Genomic DNA, 18,876 nt, shown 5'->3' with positions numbered 1-18,876 from the left:
GGATCTTTATTTGATTCACGATTATGCCATACATGGAATCATGGGGGCGAACTTTCGTCCATCCAGTTTATCTTCAATTGCCTTTACTGTATATTGCTCGTAGTTTACTAATAGGACTTTGCTTTACCCTTAGGAGTACTAATAACATTAGATTACTTCAAGCATAGCCCTAGCTATCTATCTTCCTTCAGATGTTCCATGTGATAGTAATGAAAGTTCTTGAAGGTCAAGGCACGTGGATCCATACTATTTTGACTATCTTCCTTCGATTATACTCTTTTTTGGTTTATCAAATGCTGATGGCATGCCTGTGCATCTGTTTTCTATCCATGAGACTTAACGCAAGCTTTCTAGCATGCCTGTCTCCAGGTGGCAAGGAAAGCCCTACGAACATCTGTAACACCCCATCCACATATGCACAAGCTTTCTACTATGCCTATCTCCAAGTAGAGAAAACCTTTTTCCTTTAAGTACTATATAAACAATTAATCTCCAAGGAGATAACCAACTTAATATATGCATAACCTCATCGTTATCGTCTACATGTAATTAATCCCCTTACACTAACATTATTCTACCTTGATAATGGCTACTTTTCTAACAATGCATGTGACATAATGGTATCTTATATGGATTTGACATTACACACCCAAGTAGCACTGCCAAATGGATTACAATAAAGTCAAGTGTGGCTAAGGGCACAAGGAGTCCTATAAGATTGATGCTTGTTGCACAACAATAGGAATAGGGGATCAATCTTCTCACATATCGATAAAAGGTTTCTCTCTGTGTGTGTGTGTGTGTATTAATTAGATATGCTAATGTTAATCTAATAACATAATTATTAGGGTGTCATCAAATCACAGAACTTGATGTAGAACTATGGGAATGATTGGACACGGTATAGGAGTGAGATTTACCATATTGGAAAACTGAATCATATACCAAACCTGTCTATATGATATTCGATTAAGATACTCTTTTCTTAAAATTAGGTAACCTTCTGAGCTCCATGACATGGTATACCAAACGATTAAGGTCAAATTCCACCATTTGTTCTCTAAAATGGTTTGATCAAAGAAAAAGTTTTCTTTTTGAGAAATATTTTGACAAGGCATATCTCACAATCCGAGAAGAATTAGGTAGAGTGATTGAAAACAAAGTCAATCTAGAAGTTGAGATCTTTTTTTTATAGGATTTTAGCTCTTTCATGGTTATTTCCATTAGTCCTATCTATTTTGGAATGGTTGTCTCTTTTAACTATAAGAGGAATTCTACTTGTATTGTACAAAGATGGAAGTCATTAGTATAAGTAGAGGCTATGTGACCAGTATATAATTCATTATTGTATGAAAAGAGGACCTAAATCCTACTTTCACCAATTTTATTCTTTTTCTAATTTTTCTTAAGAGATTCGAGTTGAGTTGGTTATGAAAATTACTTTCTCTTGTTTGGATCACCTCATTATGATCGTTTCATTCTACATATCCTCAAGAAATGCGATGTTGTCTCATCTGTGTGCATGCAAAGCTTGCTAATTAGTAAAATATGAAATATCATTACAACAAAAGTGGGAATCTCCAACACTAATTCAGTAGCATTTTTAAAAAAATTCTAATTTAGCCTGCATTTAAAACAAATTTCTAGAAATATTCTTGACTTGATGGCATCAATGATATTATTTTCTAACATTTTTCAAAAATAACGAGGAACGGGGCTTTGCCACACATTTTTCTAGAAATATTCTAGACTTGATGGAATCAACAATATTATTTTCTAACATTTTTCAAAAATAACGAGGAATGGGACTTTTCCACACATTTTTGGTAAAATGTTGGGTATAGAAATATGCTAATATTATATGATTAGCCGATATAAGCTGAAAATATTGGTTAACAATGTATTTTTTCTAGCTTCAGAAAGGCAACTGATTTAAAACTTAAATTAAACCCTTATTAAAAACTAAATCCCATGGCCAATTTCTCCCCATGAAACATCACTAGAACAGAAGTAGGAATCACCAACATTATTTTGGTGGCATTTTTGAAAAAATGCTAGAAGTGCTAAGTTACCTTGCATTTAAAACAAATTGCCAGGTAGATTCTAAGATCAATGATATTATTTTCTGGCATTTTTCAATAATACCATGGAGCAAGACCACTTATTTTTGGTAAAATTCTGGGTATAGAAATATGTTTTGTTACATGATTAGCTGATATAAGCTGAAATGATGGGTAATAATGTATTTTTTCCAGCTTTAAAAAAGCAACTAATTTAAAACTTAAACAAAATGCCAATTTAAAACTAATGCCATGCCTAATTTGTCCCCCTCCTACCCACCATCCTCCGCATGACTTCTTCAACTGTTCGAATCGCCATGATTAGCCTCCTCTTCCCACAATGACTTGTCATCACGATTAGCCACTACATACCACTATCTCTAATATTTCTATTTTCTTTTTGCTATAACGGATGACTCATACATTTTTATAGTAAATACATTCAAAAAAGTCAAAATGCAACAAGTCTCGGAGTGCTCTAGGCAGCTCTCTTTCACCAATCTATAAAACTCTCTCAGAGTGGTTTGCCACATATAAGGCCACCCAATCTGCAGCTCTATTGGCCTCCTTATAGACATGTTTGACTATGAAGACAACGTCTTTACCTACCATGGCCTAAATATTCCAAAGCGGTGGGTGGCAGCCAACGATGACTAGTGCATCCCTAGATCCAACCGATCACCATAATCGAGTTACCCTCGAGCAGGACTGTGTTGGCCTATAGAATGCACCAAGCTTGACACAGACCAACCCAAGCTGCTCTTTGCTCTGTTAAAGATTGGCACTTACCAGCTACAACCACCATAGAGTTCGGGCCTCTGATCATAAATCCCGCACAACCCTCCTGTCACCATCTAGCATACATCCATTGAAGTTGACCTTGAGAAAACTCGAAGGTGGGGGCTCCCAGGTGATAAACACCAACAATGGCACTTCAAGAGCAAATGTAGAGCCTCACATGCCCTGAGCTGTCAAAAGCTTATCCAATGGACTTGCATGGATGATCTCTGCTGCCTACACCCACTCTACAATGAACCTAGGTGTAGGACTGCTCTCTCTAAATGTCCAAACATTCTTGGCCAGCCAAATGTGGTAAGTAATATAAGTCTCCCTAATGGCCGCATACCAGGTCTGAGAAGTGGCAGCCCACCGTCTGGGCGCTTAGGTGAAGGGGCCTGACATGCACTAAGCATCCGGTGGGATATCGACAAGCCTCCAAACTTTTCTAGCTCAATCGTACTGAAATAGAATGTGGTCCACGGTCTCCTCCACCTGACTCCTAGGGTAGCCTAGTCTATGCCTGCTCAGCATAGATTTCATCGATAGCCAGTCCCAAACCACGTTTTAGAGGTATAGGGCAACCCTCAGGTGAAGACCGAATCTCTAAATCTAAGATTGTGTGCAATCCCACCTCGAATGCTGCTCACACCAAAGAAGGTTGTAGATGTCGCTCACTTTATTCCTGAGGCTACGGGATATTCTCTAAACCCTCACATTCAGACTAGCACTCTTCGAGATTGCCAACGACTGGACTCTCTTCGTTAGGTGCTCACCAAACAGATGGTCAATTTGGCTGGTACCCCACCCGACCCTATCAGGGCGGAGGAGATCGCAAACCCACAACACGGTCTCAACATTGACCATAATCGACAAGAGCCTCACCGAAAGAGTATCTACCCAAGAGTCCTCCATAATATTCACGTTGCACCCATCACCAATCGGTCACCTAGTGTTAGTCAAGGCAGTGGGCACGTACTTACAGAATGTGATCTACAATCTCCTCCACCTGGCACCCAAGGTAGTATGGTTGGATACCCAGTCTATGCTTGCTCGACATAGATTTCATCGATAGTCAGCCCCAAACCACTTTCTAGAGGAACAGGACAACCCTCGGGTGAAGACCAAACCTCTAAATCTATGATTGCGTGCAATCCTACCTCGGATCCCGCTCACATTGAAGAAGGCTATAGATGTCTCTCACTTTAATCCCGGGGTTGCAGGATGTGCTTCAAATCCTCACATCTGGACCAACACTCCCCAAAATTGCCAGTGACTGGACTCTCTCCGTGACGTTCTCACCAAATAGATGCCTGATTTGGTTGGCATCGCACCTGACCCTATTAGGACGGATGAGATCGCAAACCAGCTGACCGTCCACGACTTCAATATTGATCATGATCAGTAAGAGCCTCACCGAAAGAGTATCCACCCAAGATTTCTCCACAACATTCACGCTGCACCCATTACCAATCATTCATCTAGTGTTAGCTAAGGCAGTGGGCATGTACTTACAGATATTCCGCTAGATGAAGGAGAACCTCCGACCACCTTGAGCTACCTTGTCCGCCATAATTGGTCCATAACAGGCAGTTATCACCTGACTCCAAAGCACTGTGGCTCAAGAACTAGTTTCACCGCATGTCAAGCAATCAACACCTCTCTCCTCATGAGAAGAGACTGTACACCCAGCCTTTCTTCATAATCAGCTGGTAGACCATCTCCCATGCTAGCAAGTGAACCTCGTATTTGCCGGCTGGCACATAGGCGTCCATTACTCGCTCCTGACATGCAGCCTGCTGGGCATGAGATAACACATCAGTGCAGATAATGAACAGGTAAGAGCACTACAAGAATAATGGTCATTAGCGACGCATTTTTTGGCCTTTAACGACGCTTTTAAGCGTCACTAAAAACCATCCCGACGCTTTCCTAAGCGTCGGCAAAGCGTCGCCTATGCTACAGTGGAAAAAATATTTTCCGACGCGTCGAAAAGCGTCGAACATTAGCAACGCTTTACCGACGCTTTTTAGCGTCGGCAATTGCAAACTTAGCGATGCTTTAAAGCGTCGCTAATTGCAATTTAACGACGCTTTAAAGCGTCGTTAATTCAACCTTACCGACGCTTTAAAGCGTCGCTAATTGATTTCTGGTCGAAATTTTAACGACTCTTTAAAGCATCGTTAGAATATTAATTTTTTTAAAAAAAATTAAAAAAATTTTAAACCCTGTTTACAAAATCAAAGCCACACACACTAAGCGAGATATAAAGAAAATCAAACATATTTATCTAAATATTCATATTGTCAAATTACATTCATACTATCAATTTACGTTTACAATGTACTTCAAAAAGCATAAAAAAATACATATAAACTCCAAAATAAATGCTTCAGGGGTCGCTAGCATCACCATCTCTACGTGCAGATGAAGTATCAGGAACCTGTAATAAAAAAACTTAAGCAGTTAAGAATACAAAAATTATTAAGCTCTTTAAGAAAAATATGATACTTATGCAAAATGTTCAAGTAGATGTAGTAATTTACCTGAGGAGGGACAAACTGATGCAACAAAGATGTAATCTGATTAATCTGAGCCCTCAAAGATTGCATCTCTGTCTGGTGGCTCTGCTTCAACTATTTTATCTCTGCCTTCAGATCATTAACCTCTGCAGTGCTACTACTCTGTCTAACATCTTGAGTATATCTACCCACTGCAGACAACTGAGTGGGGGTAACTCCAACGCCATAACCCCTCACTCAACCATAACGCTCCGAGCCCATCAATTCGGTAAACACTTGAGCTTCGACACCTCTGGTGTTGCCGATTGAAGATGACTCTCCGATACGCTCTGAAATAAGGGATGTAGCTCTGTCCTATATCTCTCAAAAACAATCAAATTAATTTTTAAACAATTAAAATATATAAAAAATTATTGCAGAAATTATTAATAAATACATACAACTATATCTCTCGACTCCTCTCGGACAAAGCTGCCATCTCGGTGGGTGTGAGTCATCTTATAGAACTCCACCTCACCAGGTTTCCTCCCATGGTCTTCCATCTACAACAAAAAGTATATTGGAAGAGTTTCATCTTATAGAACTATATCATGATACATGCTATATGATACAAGAGTTACAAAAAGTTTCAAAAAAAGTTACGAATTCAGCTCTGAGCCTCGCATAACTCTTCGAGCCTGAAGTGTGAGGAATTGTCTGAGATGCTCGTGCGGCTCGACCAATGTCAGAATATGTCTACCACGAAAAAAGTAAACATTATAATATATTAAATATATTAAACATTATATAAGGTATTGAGAGAGAATACACAACCTGTCCTCTCTCGAAAAACCAATAGTGAACAAGCTCCCTCCACTGATGATGGTATGTTAGATGTATGCCCTAGAAGCCAATTTTGGCTGACACATTATTAATTCTAGGACATAATTTGTACTTGACTTTATTATTATTGAATAAATGAAAGGCATCTTTTTCATTCATATTATTATTGTGTCTATGAATCGTCCAAGAAATTAATAAGATGATGATGCATATTCTCAAGAGTTGAGAATTTGAGCCATGTATCATTAGTGATTAATTTCTGAACGCTCCTGATCGATGGATCATCACGAGGACGGTGATCGATCCGATGAGATCAGTGCACAGATTACTTTCCTTATAGATGGACGAGACTCGAGTCCACAGTGTGGCGACACTGAAGTAATAGTGCAGGTGCTTGTTAAGAACAAGGGTAGTGAGCGTGACAATTACAAGAAGTCATTTGGATGTCTATCCACTCGTCAGTGACTTGCTTGATGTTGCAGTAGTGTGACTGGTCCTTTGACCTGCGATGCTTCGGCTACTCACAGTGAGGTTATTGTAGTTTGACTGCACAAATACATGGTCTCTAGCCATATGGGTCCATGCAGTGTAGATTGGCTACAGTAGGTTCACTGTAGGAGTAGGGTATGCATCTACAAGGAATCTATCGACCTTGATAGAAAAGGAGAGATCCTATGTGATAAGACTGAGTTCGTAAGACCTCGGCCGGGGCAGATTGCACAGTGGAGAAAGAGTTCTCCACTCTCGAACTTAAGTCGAATAAATCTTCACATATGACAGACGATGGGGTTTGACGAGTTGTCCATGACCTCCGTCCTGTAGGGATCCACGATAGTAGGACTGTATCACACGTTAACTGCACCTAGAGGTTCATCATTCTATTCTGCTGGGTAGCCACTACATGCTGCTAGGTATCATTGGTGGATGGTGGGACTCATAGGGATTATCTCGATGATCGATAAATCCTAAAGAGTAGAGTTGGAATCGTTCCAATCCATTGAAAGGAGTTTTCAATGATATTGTGATAGAGATCATAATATATCTCACCACCAGTCAGAGTAGAACCTATGGGGTCACACACACTAGAAGTATTGACCGATCCGATGGTTGAAAAGTGATTATGAATCACGAGTAATCAATTCGATTGATAATAAGTTGAAGAAGGAATGGAAATTGATTAATTGGACTTAAAACACGAATCCTACTTGGAATAGAATTCCTAGAGTCCTAATTGGATTAGGACTGGAAATCCTAATTGGAGTAGGACTGGGATTTCTACTTGAAATAGGATTCCTACATTCCTAATTAGATTAGAAGTTTTGAATTAAAATTGGATTCCTACTTGGAATAGGATTCCTAGAAGTCCTAATTGGATTAGGACTTCGAATTCAAATAAGAGTCCTAATTGGATTAGGACTAAAATTAAATATGTCCTAATTTGGATTAGGATTTCTTAAGTCACAATTAATTATTAATCTAATGAATCAATAAGACTCCTAATTGGATTAGGATTGAAGAGTTCAATTGAGTCAAAATTGATTTAAGTTCTAACTGGATTAGGACTTACCTAGATTGGATCCAAATTGGTTCACCCTTGGGCTAAGCCTAATTGGATTAGGGCTTGACCACATTAGGGCATTCCAAACCCTGCTTAATGTGGATTAGGGTTTACCATGAGGAGGGGCGTATGCCCCTCCCCTTTCCATGTGGTGAGGGATGAAGAGAGGGGGCCGGCGCCCCCTCTTAGGAAATAACTCTACGGCTCCTAGATTGTAGGAGCCCTAGATGGCTTTAAAAGGGGAGCAAGGGCCGGCGCCCTAAGTAGAAGTGAATTCCTCCTCCTCCAAGCCGTGGCCACCCCTCTCCCTTCCTTGGTTCAGCCGCCATCAGCAAAGGAAAAAGAAGAAGAGGCGTGCACCTCTCCTTGGCCTCCTTCCTTGGTTCCAACGCAGGGAAGAAAAGAAAGGCTGCAGGGGCTTCGTTCCTCTTCCTCTATCCCTCCTTCTTCTTCCTCCTTTCAAGCACATTCAAGAGTTGAAAGAAAGAGAGGAGATCAGCCATCAAAAGAAGTCTTTGCAAGGGAGCTAGCACCCCGGGAAGACAAGAGAGCTTTGATCAGATCTCTGCTTCGTGTGGATACTCGTAGAGGCCGGGCACTTGAACAGCTTCAAGCGAACCTTCATCCAAAAACCACGATCATCAGTTTGTGGTGATCATCTACCCGCACAAGATGAAGATCTGATCTTCTAATGTTTTTAAAAGTTTTTAATCATTACCCATCTACGAACGGTTCATGAAACAACGTTCATGAGATGAACGTCGATCCCGCACATGTCGATTCCGCTGCCATCTGAATTTTTTTGAATTTTCTGCGGCATGGGCGGGTTCCCAATAGTGGTATTAGAGCCTAGGCATCGTAGATTAAGGTAAGGATTAATTATTAATAGGCTTAATAGATCTGAAAATTGAATGATCATGCATGCTGAAAATTTTCTGCATGCAGATTTTTTCTAGGGTGCTGATTTTTACATGCTGATTTTTATGTGATAAAAAGATGATTCTAATTGCATTGTTAATGGGATTACAAAGTTTAGAATCATGATTAGCATGATCAGCAACCTATGTCATGAGATAATCAGTTAGTTTTCAGATCTGAAAATTATAATTGTTGCATATGGTGATGATCATAGGATTCAAACCCTTTTGGTATTAAATGTAAAGACCTGCGATGTGATCTGCAATGTCATGTAATTTTTCAGATGCTTGCATGCATCTTATTTAATATTTTGAGAGGCCTGCGTGCCTCCTAAAAGGAAGATGTAATTTATTTTATTTTTATTTTATATCTGGTTGTATTTCTGTGATGTGATGTACGTCAACGATCAAGTCGAAGATGATGCATGAGATGAGCAGGGGTCTAAGCGGTTGATGGCGATTGGATCAAGAGTTGGTCAAGGATCGAATCAAGGAGGCTTGGAACCAATTCAAGAGTTGAAGACTAGTTGATTGATTGACGTGCATGTGCTTGTAATACGACCTAACTAGAATCCATGATCATCACCTATTTAAAGTTTAGCTTTAATTACTGCTGCGATTATAACTGTCTGCAACGTGCCGTTTGCATGTGATGTGAATGAGAGTCGGGTAGATAGGTTTACATGTGATGTAGCAAACCCAATTGAGACCTAAATTAAAACCTCCTCAATCAAGTCGAGAGTGAACCGACATGAGCAAGTTATATTAGATTAATTGATCTAATTGGTGTCTAGGAAAGCATGAAAGATGGTTACTTAATTAGGACCTTACTCTCTGAGTAAGGAGAGCCTCCCACCTGCTTACCTGGCCAATTGTTCGATTACCTCTTATGAAGAGCTCAAGTTGCAAACACTAAGACCTGATTAACCAATATTAAGTCAACAGGTCTTCCACTGTAGTAGAGCTGCTAAGGCCTTTCTGATGTTGATTTGTCTCGGCTGGACACGGTGGTCAAGTTGCATCGGAGGGCTGGACCTCTCTATAGACATGAGATGTTGTAGGGTAAAGGTGCGGTTGGGCACCAATAACTATTAGGTGAGGACCCAATGGCGACTTTATTCCTACGGTTATACAGTGGGTCTGACTTAACTAAGAAATGGGACCAATAACTGTTAGGTGAGGTTTTCATGGCTTAGAGACCAAGTTGCACTGCAACATGCTTGAGAAGCATTGTACAAGAGTTGTACACTCATCTATCTATGTGTCGCCAATAACTATTAGGTGAGGTGTCATGTAAATTGGTGAGACCGCAGTATCCACTAGAAATCCTAGTCGCGTAGGATTTCCGTTTACTTACCAGGGGAGTGTAAGGGATTCGAGAAAATAGTGGGAGGTACATTTGTTCTAAAAGACCTTAGAACAGATTAATGATCAAGTACAAAAGTCTAACTAGAATCTTTACTCTCTGCAGATACAATGTCAGCTTCAAACCCTTTGACCCGTATTCTTGAGACCAACCGACTGACCGGAACTAATTACAAGGACTGGCTTAGAAACCTCAAAATTGTTTTGGACTGTGAGAAAATAGGCTACATACTCGATTCAGATATCCCCACACTACCAACACATCCTACTGATGTTCAGCGACAGATGCATCAAAAGTGGATGGATGATGACATTAGAGTTAAATGCTATATGATGGCATCTATGTCAAATGAACTCCAATGCCAGCATGAAAATATGAAGACTGCTAGGGACATACTGGCACACCTGCAAGAGTTGTATGGTGAGCAGAGTCGCACAGCTCGATTTGAAGTGTCCAAGAGGCTCTTCAAGACAAAGATGCGCGAAGGGCAGTCTGTCCATGATCACGGTCTGACTATGATCAAGGACCTAGAGGAGCTTGAGAAGCTCGGAATGAACATGCACAAGGAATTGCAAGTGGATTTGATCCTACAGTCACTTCCTAATTCATTTGGTTAGTTTATAGTAAACTACCACATGAATAAGATTGAATGCACTAAGACTGAACTGATCAACATGTTGGTAACTGCTGAGGGAGCCTTGAAAGGTTCAAGGGGCAATGTCCTTGCTGCTGAGTTGACTTCTGGTTCCAAGAGAAAGTCTACTTGGAAGAAAAAGAAGCCTGCTAAGAAGCAGAAGAACAAAAAGCCAAAGAAGGAAGTTCAAAAGAAAAAGGCTAACGACAAAGGAAAATGTTTCCACTGCAATGTCGACGGCCACTGGAAGAGAAACTGTCCTTCATACCTCGAGAGCCTGAAGAACAAGAAAGGTGACACACCTTCAGAAGGTATAGACTTGCTCATAATTGAAACTAATCTAACGGTTTCTTCTACTTCTAGTTGGGTTATAGATTCTGGTTCTAGTGCTCATTTGTGCACTATCATGCAGGGTCTAAAGGAAAGTAGAAGGCTGGCGGAAGTGCAGTAATCCTTCGGGTTGGCAACGGGGCAAAAATTGCTACTGTGGCTGTGGGCACCTACCATCTGCGACTACCATCTGGTTTTAGTTTATTACTTAGAGACTGCTATTATGTACCTGTTGCTAGCAGAAATTTGATTTCTGTTTCATGTCTAGCACAGGAAGGTCATGTTTTTATATTTGACAAAGACTGCTGTTGTATTTATTTAAGAAATAAAATAGTTGCATATGGTTTTATGATTGACAGTCTCTGTCATTTACATATGGATGCATTTGTGAATGTTACCGAGCAAGAAGTGAGTGCCAAAGGATCCAAGAGATCCAGGGATGGGATAAACCAAAAATATTTGTGGCACCTCAGACTTGGCCATATTGGAGAGGATAGGATGAACAAAATGGATAAAGATGGGCTTCTCGGCTCGTTGACTTCCGAGTCATATCCAGTTTGCGAGTCCTGTCTTCAAAAAAAAATGGCTAGATTGCCCTTTGTAGGACATGGGGAGAGGACCACTGAAATACTTATCCTAGTACATACAGATGTATGTGGCCCATTCGATGTGCTAGCCAGGGGACGTTATTCGTACTTCATTACCTTTACCGATGATTATTCACGGTATGGGTATGTGTATCTTATGAGACACAAGTCTGAATCTTTTGAAAAGTTCAAAGAGTTCAAGAATGAAGTAGAAAAACAAAATGGAAAACCTCTTAAGGCTCTTCGATCAGATCGAGGAGGAGAATACCTTAGTGGGAAAATCTGGAACTATCTCAAGAAAAATGGCATAGTCTCACAGTGGACACCTCCGGGTACACCTCAACTCAACGGGGTGTCAGAGAGGAGGAATCGGACCCTATTGGATATGGTCAGGTCCATGATGAGCTTCACTGATTTACCTATGTTTCTTTGGGGAGATGTCTTACTTACCGCAGTATATCTACTGAATAGAGTTCCCTCTAAATCCGTTCCTACCACACCGTATGAGATATGGCATGGTAAGAAACCAAGTTTTGGTCATCTCAAGATTTGGGGATGTCCGGCCCACGTCAAGAGACTACAGGCGGACAAACTAGAGGCTAGGACCATAAGTGCTCGTTTTATAGGATATCCTAAAGAGTCATTAGGATACAATTTTTACGTCTCAGAGGATCACAATGTGTTTGTGAGCCGTCATGCCATCTTCTTGGAAAACCAGTTTATCCTTGATAGAGGCAGTGGGAGAAAAATTGAGCTTGAAGAGAAAGTCTCTGAAAAGCAACGAGTCATGGATCCTATCGAACCCATTCATACAGAGCCAGTACACGATGTCCCTCGACCACCTCGTAGATCTAGTAGGGTCTCCCATCCTTCCGATAGATACTTAGGTATACTAGAAGAGGATACCGAGGAAATGTTCCTAGTGGGAGATAGGGATCATACACAAGATCCCAAAACCTACGACGAGGCGATATCTGATATCGATTTCGAGAAATGGCTGGAAGCCATGAAGTCAGAGTTAGACTCCATGCATTCCAACCAAGTCTGGACCTTAGTAGACCCACCAGAAGGTATTGTACCTATTGGATGCAAATGGATCTACAAAAGAAAGATAGGTTCGGATGGAGAGGTAGAGACCTATAAGGCAAGGCTTGTGGCGAAAGGGTATAGTCAACGCGAAGGCATTGACTATCAGGAGACCTTTTCACCTGTAGCTATGCTGAAATCCATCCGAACATTGCTTGCCATTGCAGCATTTCATGATTATGAAATCTGGCAGATGGATGTGAAAACTGCTTTCCTAAATGGATATCTTGAAGAGGATATCTATATGGAACAGCCTTTAGGTTTCACTTCCAGTGATAGAGATCACAAGGTCTGCAAGCTGCAAAGGTCCATTTATGGACTAAAGCAAGCATCTCGGAGTTGGAACACTCGTTTCGATGACACAATCAAAACGTTTGATTTCATCAAAAATGAGGAGAAATCGTGTGTTTACAAAAAGGTTAGTGGGAGCGCTGTCGTATTTCTCGTGCTGTACGTGGACGACATCCTCCTGATAGGAAATGATATTCCCATGCTAACCTCGGTCAAGGTCTGGTTGTCAAAAGAGTTCTCCATGAAAGACCTTGGGGAAGCATCCTATATTTTGGGAATAAAGGTCTATAGAGATAGATCTAAAAGGATGCTTGGCCTATCACAGAAAATGTATATAGAGGAAGTGCTGAAAAGGTTCAGCATGGAAAACTCCAAAAGGGGTCTCTTACCCCTTAGGCATGGAATTCATCTCTCCAAGAAGATGTGCCCCAACACATCTGAAGAGATTCAACGCATGAGCAAGATTCCCTATGCATCAGCAATAGAGAGCCTCATGTATGCCATGCTATATACACGACCTGATATAGCTCTTGCTGTGAGTATCACAAGCAGATATCAGTCAAATCCAGGTGAAGAACACTGGACAGCTGTGAAGAATATTCTTAAGTACTTGAGAAGAACTAAAGATTTATTCTTGGTTTTTGGAGGATCATCAGAGTTGAAGGTAGAAGGATACACAGATTCAGACTTCATAACTGATGTCGATGATAGGAAGTCAACATCTGGATATGTATTCTTGTGCAATGGTGGTACGGTGAATTGGAAGAGTTCTAAACAACCGATCATTGCTGATTCTACTATGGAAGCTGAATACATCGCCGCCTCTGAAGCTGCTAAGGAAGGCTTCTGGTTCAAGAAATTCATTGCGGAATTGGATGTAATGTCATCAGATGCCATAACACTCTACTGCAATAATAATGCTGCCATAGCTCTTGCTAAGGAGCCAAGGTCTCACCAGAAGTCCAAGCATATAGAGCGGCGCTTTCATCTCATACGCGACTATGTTGAGAAGAAGTATGTCGAAGTGCAGAGAGTAGACTCCGCGGATAACGTGGCAGACCCGTTCACTAAACAGCTAAGTCAGCAAAAGACTGAAGTCCACCTTGAGAAGATGGGACTACGATATATGACTGATTGGCTTTAGTGCAAGTGGGAGATTGTTAGATGTATGTCCTAGAAGCCAATTTTGGCTGCCACATTATTAATTCTAGGACATAATTTGTACTTGACTTTATTATTATTGAATAAATGAAAGGCATCTTTTCCATTCATATTATTATTGTGTCTATGAATCGTCCAAGGAATTAATAAGATGATGATGCATATTCTCAAGAGTTGAGAATTTGAGCCATGTATCATTAGTGATTAATTTCTGAACGCTCCTGATCGATGGATCATCACGAGGACGGTGATCGATCCGATGAGATCAATGCACAGATTACTTTTCTTATAGATGGACGAGACTCGAGTCCACAGTGTGGCGACACTGAAGTAATAGTGCAGGTGCTTGTTAAGAACAAGGGTACTGAGCGTGACCAATACAAGAAGTCACTTGGATGTCTATCCACTCGTTAGTGACTTGCTTGATGTTGCAGTAGTGTGACTGGTCCTTTGACCTGCGATGCTTCGGCTACTCACAGTGAGGTTATTGTAGTTTGACTGCACAAATACATGGTCTCTAGCCATATGGGTCCATGCAGTGTAGATTGGCTGCAGTAGGTTCACTGTAGGAGTAGGGTATGCACCTACAAGAAATCTATCGACCTTGATAGAAAAGGAGAGATCCTATGTGATTTATAAGACTGAGTTCGTAAGACCTCGGCCGGGGCAGATTGCACAGTGGAGAAAGAGTTCTCCACTCTCGAACTTAAGTCGAATAAATCTTCACATATGACAGACAATGGGGTTTGACGAGTTGTCCATGACCTCCGTCCTGTAGGGATCCACGATAGTAGGACTATATCACACGTTAACTGCACTTAGAGGTTCATCATTCTATTCTGCTGGGTAGCCACTACATGCTGCTAGGTGTCATTGGTTGATGGTGGGACTCATAGAGATTATCTCGATGATCGATAAACCCTAAAGAGTAGAGTTGGAATCGTTCCAATCCATTGAAAGGAGTTTTCAATGATATTGTGATAGAGATCATAATATATCTCACTACCAGTCAGAGTAAAACCTATGGGGTCACACACTAGAAGTATTGACCGATCCGATGGTTGAAAAGTGATTATGAATCACGAGTAATCAATTCGATTGATAATAAGTTGAAGAAGGAATGGGAATTGATTAATTGGACTTAAAACACGAATCCTACTTGGAATAGGATTCCTAGAGTCCTAATTGGATTAGGACTGGGAATCCTAATTGGAGTAGGACTGGAATTTCTGCTTGAAATAGGATTCCTACAATCCTACTTAGATTAGGAGTTTTGAATTAAAATTGGATTCCTACTTGGAATAGGATTCCTAGAAGTCCTAATTGGATTAGGACTTCGAATTCAAATAAGAGTCCTAATTGGATTAGGACTAAAATTAAATATGTCCTAATTTGGATTAGGGTTTCTTAAGTCACAATTAATTATTAATCTAATGAATCAATAAGACTCCTAATTGGATTAGGATTGAAGAGTTCAATTGAGTCAAAATTGATTTAAGTTCTAATTGGATTAGGACTTACCTAGATTGGATCCAAATTGGTTCACCCTTGGGCTAAGCCTAATTGGATTAGGGCTTGACCACATTAGGGCATTCCAAACCCTGCTTAATGTGGATTAGGGTTTACCATGAGGAGGGGCGTATGCCCCTCCCCTTTCCATGTGGTGAGGGATGAAGAGAGGGGGCCGGCGCCCCCTCTTAGGAAATAACTCTACGGCTCCTAGATTGTAGGAGCCCTAGATGGCTTTAAAAGGGGAGCAAGGGCCGGCGCCCTAAGTAGAAGTGAATTCCTCCTCCTCCAAGTCGTGGCCACCCCTCTCCCTTCCTTGGTTCAGCTGCCATCAGCAAAGAAAAAAGAAGAAGAGGCGTGCACCTCTCCTTGGCCTCCTTCCTTGGTTCCAACGCAGGAAAGAAAAGAAAGGCTGCAGGGGCTTCGTTCCTCTTCCTCTATCCCTCCTTCTTCTTCCTCCTTTCAAGCACATTCAGGAGTTGAAAGAAAGAGAGGAGATCAGCCATCAAAAGAAGTCTTTGCAAGGGAGCTAGCACCCCGGGAAGACAAGAGAGCTTTGATCGGATCTCTGCTTCGTGTGGATACCCGTAGAGGCCGGGCACTTGAACGGCTTCAAGCGAACCTTCATCCAAAAACCACGATCATCAGTTTGCGGTGATCATCTACCCGCACAAGGTGAAGATCTGATCTTCTAATGTTTTAAAAAGTTTTTAATCATTACCCATCTACGAACGGTTCATGAAACAACGTTCATGAGATGAACGTCGATCCCGCACATGTCGATTCCGCTGCCATCTGAATTTTTTTGAATTTTCTGCGGCATGGGCGGGTTCCCAACATGGTATACATCAGGAGGACAAACACGAGCAACCTCCTCCTCTGTCATACCCTCGCGCTTCCAGTCGGCCTTCAACTTCGACTTATATTCTTTCCATTTGCGGTTGAGGGACTTTAGCACCCAATCATGGCTCTCTGGAGGGAGCACAAACTTTTTCTACACCAAAATAAAGAATGTTATAATAATATTAAATCAAAAAATTAAATTTATAACAATATTAAATTCAATTCTTTATCTGTACAAATTTAAGAAGCTCAACTTTATAAGAAGGAAGCATATCATTCCACTTAAGATAGTTGAGCGGACACAACTGACACCTACGCGCAACTGATCCTAAGAAACTTGATAAAAGGCTTCCAGCCCTCTTGATGGGCTGCCCTAGTTCGTTGCATTCGACGACCATCTTCTCATCCTCACGAAGCTGCCACACATCCCGTGCTCGAGAGGAACCCCGTGTCAACCTCACTCTCCCTTGTTCATCTATAAAAAATAATAATTAAAACATTGGAGGCAAATTAATTAAAATAATTAGATTGTAAATGAACTTAATATATGCACTTTAAATCAAATTACCCTGGATATGCAAGTCATCCATAACCTCCTGGCCTGGATGTTGCTGAGACTGGAACTCATGCTGAGACTCGGACTCGTGCTGCTGGGGCTGCTGGATCGCATGGACTGAGCAGAAGAAGATCCCACCTGAGACTGCTGGAACTCCACATCTCTGACTCGTTTTCCTCGGTGCATTTTGTTACCTAAGCAAGTACTTAAGCAATTGAAATCTATTTAAAAATGCAAGAGTAACTAATGTATAAATCATAAAATATTAAAAATTCATGGGGTACTCCACAGAAGGAAAGGCCCTGATCGCTAATGTATAGTAACTGATGAGAGCACAAAAGTGCGATCTACATGCTGCTTAAATTAGTATTACTGCTAACATATAACGATAAAATCACTAAGTTAATACTATATTTTTGTTTGGCACATGTTAGTATAAATTAAAGTCTAAATGCGCATTTGGTAGGGATTAGAGGGATGCATCATGGCCCCAAACCGCGCGGGCCCAATCTTGCTATGATCTGATCGAGTACATGTGTACCCAAACATCCGAGCCCGCATGCGATCTCCTAGTGATCATCGCATTCCCTCCTTTCCGGATTAGCACACACACTCTTTCGGAATAGAGATTCCCACTCTCACTTCATCACAAAGAAAAAGACCTTTTTAACCTCCACTCCTATGAAGATAGCTGAAAATACTATTTATTCCTCAAGTTACTGTTCATGCTGAAATCACTGTTCATATGAACAGTGTTCCGAGATGAAACAACAGTGTTCCGTGAAAACACTGTTCATATGAATAGTGTTACGTGAAAACACTGTTCATATGAATAGTGTTACGTGAAAACACTATTTATATGAACAGTGTTACGGGAACTTTTTTTTTAATAGGGTGTTCACTGTTCTTCTTCCTCCCAGCAGCTTCTTCAGCCCGTAGCTCCATTGCAGACCAGCTGCCATTCCGGATTTCAAGCAAATGAAGATCCCTAGCGATCATGCGTCAAGTTCTTCTTCCTCCCGTCGATCCAGCAGCCAGCCAGCCCCTCTTCCAAGCCTCCCAAATTAGCAAGTCGCTTCTCATCCCGCCTCTGCACCCACGGATCCACGTCCTCCCGGAATCCCTCCTCCGCAATCCGCCCAGCGATCCCGTGATCCACGCCTCCTCCCAGCAAAGAGCCCGGACGACTCCCTTCTCCGTGATCCCGTGCTGTGATCAGGCCGCCATCTTCAAGCATCCCACGGCACCCTCCACAGATCCCGCGTCCGTGAAGGAAGATCCCAGCGCCTCCTTCCTTCCGCATCAGCCCACCTTCCGCTTCCATGCAATCCCGGGCGATTCACCTCCCAGCGATCCCGCATCCGTGGCCCAAAGAAGCAGGTTCACGCCTTCCTTCCGCATCAGCCCGTCCGAATTCCTCCGCATCCAAGCGTCCGTGCCAGCTCTTCCGTGATCGGCACCTCCCAGCGCCCGGATCCGCGTCCCCACCTTCCGCTTCAGCTCCCAGCAGCCGTCCACGAAGCTTCCGCCCGGATCTCATCCGTGATCGACTCCTCCCCGCGTCCTCACCGCGTCTGCCATCACCTTCCGATTCCAGTCCGTCCGCGGCTATAAAAGGAGAAGGAGGAAGAGGAGGGGGTGTGCTCGGTTGGGGCTGGTCCAAGGAAAAAGAAGAGAAATGCTCTGTTTTCTCTTTTGAAAACAGAGCATATTCTGTTTGTTTTTTTTCTTTAGTTTTCTTTTTTTGTTTTATTAAGAGTTTTTATTTGAGAGCAAGTGTTTTGGGATTTTTAGTTTTATTCATGCTAAAGTTGTAATTTCTGTTTTTAATCTACGTTCTTCAAATTATGCAATCTT

The 18,876-nt window shown here is 41.6% G+C and overlaps 1 long non-coding RNA gene across 1 annotated transcript; it reads right to left on the bottom strand.

Annotated features, from left to right (window-relative positions):
• Positions 1 to 5,146: 5,146 nt before the first annotated feature.
• LOC149753018 (uncharacterized) lies at positions 5,147 to 6,217 on the bottom strand. The gene is made up of 5 exons (XR_016396081.1): positions 6,173 to 6,217; positions 6,002 to 6,094; positions 5,800 to 5,901; positions 5,384 to 5,713; positions 5,147 to 5,280 (listed from the first exon to the last, which is right to left on the bottom strand). It is a non-coding gene; the product is annotated as an uncharacterized LOC149753018 (long non-coding RNA).
• Between the last annotated feature and the right edge of the window lie 12,659 nt (positions 6,218 to 18,876).

This window comes from Phoenix dactylifera, chromosome 8 (assembly GCF_051530095.1).
Source record: "Phoenix dactylifera cultivar Ajwa chromosome 8, Ajwa_hap1_PhDact_Kaust_v1.1, whole genome shotgun sequence".
In the NCBI taxonomy this organism is placed as follows: domain Eukaryota; kingdom Viridiplantae; phylum Streptophyta; class Magnoliopsida; order Arecales; family Arecaceae; genus Phoenix; species Phoenix dactylifera.
This window is presented reverse-complemented; position numbering and strand designations above follow the sequence as displayed.